Source organism: Psammomys obesus, unplaced genomic scaffold (genome assembly GCF_907164565.1).
Source record: "Psammomys obesus unplaced genomic scaffold, mPsaObe1.curated_primary_1811, whole genome shotgun sequence".
Classification (NCBI taxonomy): Eukaryota; Metazoa; Chordata; class Mammalia; order Rodentia; family Muridae; genus Psammomys; species Psammomys obesus.
Window position 1 is genome coordinate 14,306,408 of NW_026585698.1, and position 11,076 is coordinate 14,317,483.

Consider the following 11,076-nt stretch of genomic DNA (forward strand, 5'->3'; position numbering starts at 1 on the left):
TGTGTGTGTGTGTGTGTGTGTGTGTGTGTGTGTGTGTGTGTGTGTGTATACATTCATGAGCATGTGTAGAGAAATGTTTGCTATGCAATCTATGGGGTTTCTTTGGGTGCATCCCCACTCACCTGGATTCAGGGCCCTTTGAGTGCTGCCTCCTCCTGAAGGAGCATGCTTCTGTAAGCCTTGTTTTCTGGGGCTGGAGAGATGGCTCAGTGGTTAAGAGCACTGTCTGCTCTTCCCAAGGTCCTGAGTTCAATTCCCAGCAACCACATGGTGGCTCACAACCATCTATACGGGGATCTGATGGCTTCTTCTGGTGTGCAGGTGTACATGCAGATAGAACATTCATGTACATAAAATAAATGAATAAATCTTAAAAAAAAAAAAAAAAAGCCTTGCTTTCCGCCTGTAGGCCTAGAGAGGGCAGTGAAGCAGCCAGCACACAAGAAGACTACGATTTGCACATGGCTAAAAGCACGGTGATTTCCTAACAAGATGGACATTTTACATTCAGGAAATAACTGGGGCTTGTTTTCTCCTCTCTTCTGGAGAGGAGTGAAGGAGATCCTTTGGCAGAGGCATGCTCTTGCATGAAGATAGTAACCATCGCAAATGGGTTACTGTGTAATTGGTAATGTGTAACCTAAAGCTAATATTAGTAACTAACATTAGAAAGAAAAAAAAAAAAGACTCTGTGGTCACCTCAGCCAGAGTTATCAAAGAATGTGGGAGAATCTGACAAACTGCTGCCATTCAAACTGCCATACCTTGTCAATGTGTTGCTATTCTGTTCTTATTTATCATTATTTCATCATCGCTGTTATTCGGGCATCATGAAAAGACTAACATTTTCCTCTATGTTTTTGATAGTGTGTTCAAAACAAGGGCTAACTGGAGAGTGCTGTGGTCTGAGGATTATCTGTCCCTCCAAAATGCACACTGAAATCTGGTTCCAAGGGTAACAACAGTGCTAAGAGGACAGGGCTAGGACTGGAGAGACGGTTCAGTGCTGAAGAGCACTTAGCTCCTGCAGAGACCACAAGCTCAGTTCCCATACCAGGCGACTCACAACCACCTGTAACTCCAGCTCCAAAAGATGCTACACCCTTTCCAGGCCTTCACGGGCACCTGCAACCATGTGCACGTAGATACATACCCATACACATAACTAAAAATAAGAAATCTTGTGTCTGATTTGCTCAACCATGTTTGTAGCAGCTTTATTTGTAATAGCCAGAACTTGGAAACAACCCAGATGTCCCTCAACGGAGGAATGGATACAGAAACTGTGGTATTTTTACACAATGGAATACTACTCAGCAATCAAAAACGAAATCATGAAATTTGCAGACAAATGGTGGGATCTAGAAAAGATCATTCTGAGTGAGGTATCCCAGAAGGAGAAAGACACACATGGCATATACTCACTTATATAGACCTATAAGATATGATAAACATAATGAAATCTATACACCGAAAGAAGATAAACAAGAAAAAAGATTTGGGGTAAGATAATCAATCCTCACTTAGAAAGACAAATGGGATGGGCATTGGACGTAGGAGAAAACAAGTAACAGGACAGGAGCCTACCGCAGAGGGCCTCTGAAAGACTCTACCTAGCAGTGTATCAAAGCAGATACTAAGACTCATAACCAAACCTTAGGCAGAGTGCAGGGAATCATATGAAAGAAGGAGGAGTTAGTATGACATGGAGAGGATAGGAGCTCCACAAGGACCAAATATATCTGGGCACAGGAGTCTTATATGAGACTGTTTATCCAACCAAGGACCATGTATGGATATAACCTAGAACCTCTGCTCGGATGTAGCCCGTAGTAGCTCAGTAACCAAGTGGGTTACTCTAGTAAGAGGAACATGACATGAACATTCTGACATGAAGTCAATGGCTGGCTCTTTGACCTCCCCACCCCCCGAGGGAGGAGCAGCCCTGCTAGGCCACAGAGGAGGACATTGCAGCCAGTCCAGAAGATACCTGATAAAACAGGATCAGACGAAAGGGGAGAAGATCCTCCCCTATCAGTGGACTTGGAAAGGGGCAGGGAAGTGATGAGGGAGGGAGACTGGGATTGGGAGGGAATGAGGGAGCATGATACAGCTGGGATACAGAGTTAATAAAATGTAACTAATAAAAGAAATAAAAAATAAGAAATAAAAAATAGTATATTTTATATCCTAGTATATAGGATATAAATTAATAGGGTAACATTTCTTCATTGGTAAACAAAATATTTTGTATAAAAATATTAATATTACAAGAGAAAAAAAGAAATCTTGTGTCTGTGACCCCAGGTCTCCTATAGCAGGATGAGAGATGGAAAGAGGAAATGCCCTGGAAGCCCACAGGCCCACTAGCTTGCTATACACAGCAGTAAACAAAAGAGACCTTGATTTCCAAACAAAGTGAAGGGCCAGTGAGGCGACTCAGCCTGGAAAGGCTTCACAACCTGAGTTCAGTCCCCAGAACCCACATAAACATGGAGGAAAGAAAAACCTGCACAAAGCTGTCCTCTGACCCCTACATGTGTACTGTGGCATGTGTATGCCCACCCCAACACATGTGTGTGCATGCACATACACACACACACACACACACACACACACAAAGTTTAGAGAAACCTAGTCAAAAAAATTATAATGGAGAGATGGCTCAGCAGGCAAAGGTGCTTGCCATGTAAGCCCTACAAACCAAGTCCCATTCCTGGAACACACAGAAATGGAAGGAGAGAACCAACTCCCAAAAAGTATACTCTAACCTCCACATACGAACATCATACACACACAATAATAATAATTTAACTTCTTGTTTATGTGTATGGGTGTTTGCCTGTATGTAAGTCTGTGTGCTACACGTGTGTCTCTGGTGCCCTGATACTGGAGTTTCAGACGGTTGTGAGCTGTCATGTGAGTACTGGGACTCTAATCCGGGTCTTTTGGAAAGGCAACCAATGCTCTTAACCACTGAGGCATCCCTAGACCCAGTAAGTGTTTTAATTAGAGGAGGTGGGGGGCAAGAACCAACACACACACACACACACACACACACACACACACACACACACACTACTTTTCCATAAACATTATTAAAACCAAGAGAGTTATGATCAAAGCCTGTAACTAAGGGCTTAGACGACTCCATTGGTGAAGTGATTGCTGTCCAAACACGAGGACCTGAGCTCAGAGCCCCAGCATGCATTTGCAAGCCTATTACTAGGGAACAGAGACAAGACCCCTGGAGCTCTTTGGCTAGCCAGTCTTGCTACTAATAAGTAATAAGATTCAGTGAGAGACCCTGTCTCAAAAGAACGTGGACCATTACTTCCACTATTCATCAATGGCCCACACACGGGAACATATACACATGTAAACCATATGCACACAAATATGCATATATTAAAATATGCGTGCATACGTGCATGACTACCATCAACAGCAAGAAGGAGAAGCCATCTATTTCAATTTTTTGTAATCTACTGAACAATTCTAGCGGTATAATGGCCAGCAAACAGGAGGGCTCTTAAGTTCAAGTCTACCCTGGTCTATAGAGTCAGACCCTGTCTAGGAAAAAAACAAATCAAACTAAAATTTAAAATTTAACAAAATATAAAAATAAAAACACAATTAAATCACCTAAACAAAAAAACTCATCATGTTACCATAAGGAGACAGCTTAGCACTTAAAAACACTGGCTGCCTTTGCAGAGGACCCAAAATCAGTTCATCGGGAGTATCTCACAACCACCTATAACCCAGCTCCAGGGAATCCAGTGCCCTCTTCTGGCCTCTTCAGGTACTGCATGCTCTTCACAGACAAACAGGTATACAATATTTTAAAATAAATGAACTTTGGGGCTACAGAGATAGCTCAGTGGTTAAGAGTACTGGCTGCTCTTCCAGGGGTCCTGAGATCAATTCCCAGCAACCACATAGTGGCTCATGACCATCTATAAAAGAATCTGATGCCCTCTTCTGTCATACAGGTATACATGCAAATAGAGCACTCATATGTATAAATAAATAAATAAAATTTTAAAAAAAAGTTGTTTCTACTGAGATTTATGGAGAAAAAGTGCTCATTTCCCAAGATTTCTTTGGCCTTAAAAGGGAAGATTTATTTGTTTGTAAAGAGTAATGTGATTTTACTTGGACTAGTAAAAATATAAACAAACAAACAAACTTTTTAGATTTAAAAAATATGACAAAATTCAGCCAGGTACAGTGGCACACACCTGTAATCCCAACACTCAGGGAGGCAGTGGCAGGCAGACCTCTGAGTTTGAGGCCAGCCAGGTCTACAAAGCAAGTCCAGAACAGCCAAGGTTACACAGAGAAACTCTGTCTCGAAAAAAAAAAAAAAAAAAAAAAAAAAAAAAAAAAAAAAAAAAAAAAAACCTCAATAGCTATGAACAAGAAAAACACTTGAAGAAATGGGAAATGAAGGATAATTTCTTGTCATGATAAAATATAAACAACTTGGTCCTAAAGCCAAAATAGTATTTAGTGGAGAAATACTACAAACATTTTTTGATATCAGGAATAGAGCCAGAATGGCCACAATCACTTTGTACGAGGATGATCAGCCAATGCAATGAGAACATGAAAAGCAAACTGAGGTTTACGAATGGGTATAAAAGCTAGATTTAATCTCATCACTATAACCTCAGCATTGGGAGGCTGAGGCAGTAGACTGTGGGCTCACAGCCAGCCTGGGCTACATGGCAAGATCCTATCTCAAAAAAATAAACAACTGACTAAGAAGTTCAAGTGTTACTAACTGCGGATAATACAATACATCCCTTAAAAAAATGTACAAACCCATAATTAATGGCAAGCTTAGAAGCAGAAGAACTCAGTGCAGGAGCACAGTATACCGTCAGCACAGAGCCGGAGCATGGCTAAGCATAAAAGAGCATACCAATTGCTCTGACACAGCGCCAACATCAAGTGCTCACAGCCATCTGGAACTCCGGCTCCCGGGGGTCTCACACCCTCTTCTGGCCTCCCTGAGCAACCGCATCATGTGCACGAGCCCACACACAGACGGAGTTTTAAAATTACAACAAAGATTCACATAAAATCATATGCATACAAGTCATAAACAGAAAATGTAATGGTACAGAAAATCCCATCTGCAGGAGCAACAAGATTAAGTCCTTAGTAAGAGATGTGCAACTTATACGAGGAAAGTTTTAAAACACAACTGAAAGACATGAAAATAAACTTGAATAGAATGCATCTCCTCTCCTTGAATAGGACTCAACTATAAGGTGTCAGTTCTCCCAGAGTTACCACTTAAACTTTATGCAGTCCCAATAAAAACACCAATTAAGACAATAGACAAGATGACACTAAAGTTTATTTGGAAAAAATGTAAGAGTACCTAGAAACAAAGTAGAAAAAAAAAAAAACACTTCTAAGAAGGGATAAGCTTTATCCAATATTACAAATATAAAGTAGCTTATAAGTATATTAGCACATACTATACAAAGCCTTAATGATTCAAACAAGAGGTAAATGCAGCATGAAGACAGTAGGTCCAGAATTACACTCAAGTGTCTATGTGCTACGGTTTAGATTCAATTTCAGTGTGTTTAGAGGCAGTGCCTACAGTACCTCAGATTGTCAGGCTTGGCCACAAGTGCCTTTGTCAGCAGCAAGATGGCTCAGATGACAAAGTAACTTGAGTTCAATCCCTGGAACCCACGTGAGGGTGAAAGGAAACAATCTGCTGCACAAAGCTGCCCTCCGACCTCTATGTTAACGCTGGGGCACTTAGGCCCCACATCTATTAACCTAGCAATTAATCAAAGCTGGGCTTGCTGACCTGTCATCCCAGCATGCAGGAAAAAGGGGCACCTGGAGGACTGTTGCAAGTTCAAGGCCATCCTGGTCCCTTTTACACAGCAAATTCCAGGTCAGGCATGACTACATAATGAAATCCTGTCTCAAGGCAGAGGGTGGGTAAGCAAATGTCGACTAAGGTTGTGAAAAACAATACTATTCTCACATAAATGCAAAGGGACACAATCCTTCTGGAGCGCAACTTGACAATAGCTAAGAAAAATGACAGCAGCACTTAACATTTCAACCAGAATTCTACTTTTAGGCCTCTACCCTGAAGACAGATCTCCAACAATACAAAAGCACATGTACATGGGATAATTTACTGTGCAGCAGTTTGTAACTGCAAGATAATGGAAGCAACCGAAAGTGCTAAAAAGAGAATGAATAAGTTAACTGTGGAACATCCACAAAAGTAACATGCCCAAGCAAAGATTTATGAGGATTATTCATAATATGTGAAAGGTAGAAATAACTCAGAAATCCATCTTCTTATGAATGCATACATAAAACATGGCACAGTCATGCAACGGGTTACTCAAGCATAAAAATCAAGTACTAACAATACTGGTAGTCTTTCTAACTATGCTAAGTGAAAAAAGCCTATTTAAAAAAAAAACACAAAAAACCCAGGGGAGCTGAGGAAACCCTGAGTAAATATGTAAGGAGTAGATGAAGTCCCGAGTGAATGTGTTTATTACTGCCATGGACATGGCTATGTCAAGGACCCCAGTGATGCAGACCCATGGAAATGCAGAGTCTTCCTTGGCTCAGGGAAACAACAAAGCCTTCCACTGGTCCATGAGCCATTGCTGACTGTGTGCAGAAAATGTCCCGCGGCTTTCTCCTCCCAGACTTCCCAAGCCTGAGACTGCTACCCAAAACCACCGGGATCAGCTACTCCGCTCCCTTATCCAGCTGTGTACGGTACCTCCTGCACTCAGAGATAGGAAAGAGACTCAGACATGTGCCACAGCAAACCGAGTTTCTTAGCTCCAGCTCACCAAGGTGACCCCAGCTCTTCTGCTAGGCACTTGAAATTACACATTTTTCACTGTGTATGTAAACAATTCAAGACTAGTGGGTCGCATCTTTATTGTTCACCATGAACTCCAGAAGCAGCTTTAAAACAAAGCAGGACATAAAGCAGGTAAGGGGGCTAGACAGATGGCTCAGCTGTTAACAGCAGTTGCTGCTCTTGCAGAAGACCTGCGTCCAGCAGGCAGCACCCATCCAGCAGCGAACTCTAATTCAAGATCTAGGAAAGCCAACACCCTGCCTTCCTTGGTACCAGGCATGCACATGATGGATATACACACATGCAGCAAACACTGATACACATAAAATAAAAAATAAATAAATCTTAAAAAAAACCTACAAAATAAAGACGAAAAAGCACTACAAGTGCTTTGGACTTCAGATTTCCCTTGGATTCTGGAATTTTTGTGTGTATATAATTAGATACCTTATTGATGAAGACTCAAGTCAAAACACAAAATTTACTTGTTCATATACCCTTATGCACACAGCCTGAAGATAATCTTACATAAAATGTTTAATAACTTGTACACCAAGCAAAGTTTCATAGTGCAGAATTTCCATGGTCATCTCTGCACTAAGGAGTTTTGGATTTGGAGAATCTCAGACTTTCAGATTGGGGTGCTTTGTTTACAATCATTTATCAAATTCCCAGCCTAGCTGCTGCATGCTCTAAGAATAGCACATTAATCACTTCAAATTCTCAGATTTCCAAACCCTGGCCACCCCCCCCACACACACACCTTTTTCTTTGACACAAAAATCTCATTATGTGGCCCCAGCTGACCCTGGATTTGCTGTGTAGGCCAGGCTACCTTAAACTCGGAGACCCACCTGCGGCTGCCCCCCGAGTTCTGAGATTAAATGTATGCACTGCCCTACTAGGTCTTAAGTTTCCAAACTCTTTAAGGAATGGTTTCCATTGCTCAAAGATCACATGATTCAGAAAAGCACTGTGAGTCGCTCAGCACTGTCATCCAGTGATAAACAATGGCGGGGCCTATTAGGGTCTGGGAGCCTGGCAATCTTTTTTGTGGGGGAAGGAGGTCTCAAGACAGGGTCTCACTATGTAGTTCTGGTTGTCGCAGAACTCGGTCTGGAGACCAGGCTGGCCTCGAACTCACAGAGATCCACGTGCCTCTGCCTCTGGAATGCTGGGATCAAAGGCGTGCGGCTCTACAACCAGCTTCTGGCAGTCTTGAGTTTATGGCAGAACTGTGTGTGTGACCAACTTAGCACGGATGACCCTCTCCGGTGCCGTTTCCTCTGATGGGAATCCCTGGGGTAGGCGAGGCTTGCAAGTTCACTACCCACTGCTATTGTACAGCCCAAGAGAGAGGAATGGTTTTTACATTTCTAATGAGGGAGGAAAAAAAAAAAAAACAACCCTTGATATATGACATTCAAATTTTAGTATCTATAAATAAAATTATAGCGACACCCAGTTTTGTGTATTGTCTTTGGCTTTATCCGCGCAACGTAACTGAGCAGAGTATAGCTACACCAAATCTAAAACGCCCGCCAGTAAAAGGATTGCTGTTCTTATTAAATTTACAACATATTACAATAACCGAAATATACCTACCAAAGTTTGCCAGCCCCTGAAGAGGACCATTCTAAATTCTATTTCTAAGCAAAGTCATGGATCGCACAGAAGGAATCGAGCCACATGGAGTTCAAGTGTCCACACTCGTGGCTTGTAAGGAAAGTCTTGAAGAGAGAAGCGGTCCCCATCACAGGTGCAGGGACCTGGGAGCGCCAGGTGAAGGCTATCCATCTCCCTCCCCCAGGGAGGCTGGTCTGCAGAAGGCTTCAAGTCGGGGTAAGCCGCACCGGGGCTTTAGAGTCATTGAAAAACCTTCCCTCGGCCTCAGTTTCCACCAATGACACCCATGCCACACTCACCTCGCCGGGCAGCTGAGAAGGTGACTGAAAGGACGTCCAGGGAGGGGGATGGCTGCGCTCACAGGGAGCCACCCGCGGCCTCTCGGCGGCGGGGGTCGCGCGGAGGAGCCGGCGTGGGCAGAAGGCCCGTCCCGGTGCCTGGGGGGTCTGGGGCCTGGCGTCGGCCCACCGCGGCTGTGCGGGTGCGGAGAGCCGGCCTTCGCGCGCCGTTCCCGCTCCGCGCACCCGCGGGAGCCGTGCGCACCACCTCGGGGCCACCCGCAAACCTTGCTCCCCGGAACTCGCCCGGCGTCTCCAGGGCAACGGCCGGAGCACCCAGGCTCCTGCGCGCGGCCGGACCAACAAGGAACGCTCCCATTGGCTGGAGGGCCGGCCTCCTCGGCCAATCGGCGCGGGCGCATGCGCCGCTTGCTGGCTGGGTCGCGCTCGCCGGGGCTCGTCTCCTTGACTCCCGCGCGTCGGGGGCCCCGCGGCTGCCGCGCTCCGCCTCCTGCAGGACTCACCGGTTTTGTGTTTTGTTTTTTTAAGACTGTCTCACGGGCCTTGTCCGAGCTGGCCTCGAACTTGTGGCCGTCCTCCTGCTGGCGGACGCCGTCACACGCTTCCGCCTGCAGCGTTTTTTTGAAGTGCGAGTTTGTAGACTAAAGGCAGGGCACTTGAAGAAGGCCATTGCTGCCAAAGGCCCGGGGCAGACGTTCTGAATGACGGAAACCCGGGCGACAGGCAGGCAGGACTAGATAGGGAGCTGGGACTTTCTCCGTCCCAGTTACAGTACCCGGGCCTCTCTTCTGCCTGGCCTGGGACTCGGTATTTATACTAGACTATCCTTGAACTCGCAGAGATCGGCTTGCCTGTCTCCCAGGGGTAGGGATTAGCGGTAAGCAACAAGGCCAGGCTGGCAGAATTAGAAACCCAAATGGTTTAAATACAGAAGGGCGAGGGGTACACCCAGCTAAGAAAGGGGTGTATCGGGGTTGGAGTTGAAAAAGCTCGACGCCAGGAGCTCCTGAGAAGGAGTAGTTAGCATCTTGGGAGTAAATAAAACACTAGGGAGGAGCCCCGCACTGCTGGAATTCATAGTGGCACAGTACCCCAAGGATGATTTCAGTAACAGTGAGGGGGTTGCAGCGATGGCCCAGCGAGTAAGAGCACTGGCTTCTCTGAAAGAGGACCCTGGTTTGAATCCCACCTGGCAGCTCACAACAGGCCGCAATTTCAGTTCCAGAAAAAAATCCGACGCCCTCTTCTGGCTTCCCGCTGGCACTGCACAATGTTTTGCACAGACAAACATGCCCGCAAAACAACCATACACATAAAAATTTTAACAATGAATTAATGTTACAGCCTTAAAATAAAACACATTCAAAGAGTTCAAGGTTTAAGAACTTGTTTAAAGCCGGGCATAGTGGCCCACGTCTTTAACCCTAGCACTTGGGAGGCAGATGAAGGTGGATCTAAGTGAGTTCAAGACCAGCCTGGTCTACAGAGTTAGTCCCAGGACAGCCAGGAAGCCTCTATTGGTGATTGACTTTAGCAACTATGTGGACTCCACAGAACAAGATTCTCAATTTGGTTTTCATTGGCACACACTAGTAATACAGATCATTAAATGTATGTTTGGGAGAACAGTACTCTTCCTTCCTTCCTTTCATCTTTATTTATTCATTTTACATCCTGGTTGTAGGCCCTTCCACCCTCTTCTCCTGGTCCCACCCTCCCTGTTTCCCCTATCCCCCCCCTTCCCTACTCCTTAAAGGGGAGCAACCATCCCAGCATATCAAGCTGCATCAGGACTGAGCGCATCCTCTTCCTCTGTGGCCTGGTGAGGTAGCCCTGCCAGGGCAAAGTGGTCAAAAAGCAGGCAACCGAGTCCATGTCAAGAGTCAGCCCCCTTTCTAAGGAACCTATTTGAGGACCAAGCTGCCCATCAGCTACATCTGTGTAGGGGGCCTAGGTCCAGTCCATGCATGGTCCTTGGTTGGTGCTTCCGTCTCCACAGGGCCCCCGGGCCCTAGTTAGTTGGCTCTGTTGGTCTTCTTGTGAAACTCCTGTCCCTTCTGTGTCCTTCTGTCCTTCTTTTCACTCTTCCACATGGCTCCCTGTGCTCCACCCAATGATTGGTTGTGGGTCTCTGCATCTGTTTCCATCAGCTGCTGGGTGGAGCAACTCACAGGACAGCTGTGCTAGGCTCCCTGGGATGTGACTGTCAAGGCTTGTGCATAACCTCAGCAGAGGTAAAGAGAGAAGTTCCTATTAGAGCGACTGGAGAAGGTCCCC

General features: G+C 45.3%; 1 protein-coding gene across 2 annotated transcripts in view; it reads right to left on the reverse strand.

Moving 5' to 3' along the window:
- The window catches only part of Cabin1 (calcineurin binding protein 1), a 128,788-nt gene extending 119,718 nt beyond the window's left edge, over positions 1-9,070 (reverse strand). For both annotated transcript variants that reach the window (XM_055598963.1, XM_055598962.1), the window contains exon 1: positions 8,800-9,070. The gene's annotated coding sequence lies outside the window, so the exon portion shown is untranslated. The remainder of the gene's footprint in view (positions 1-8,799) is intronic.
- Between the last annotated feature and the right edge of the window lie 2,006 nt (positions 9,071-11,076).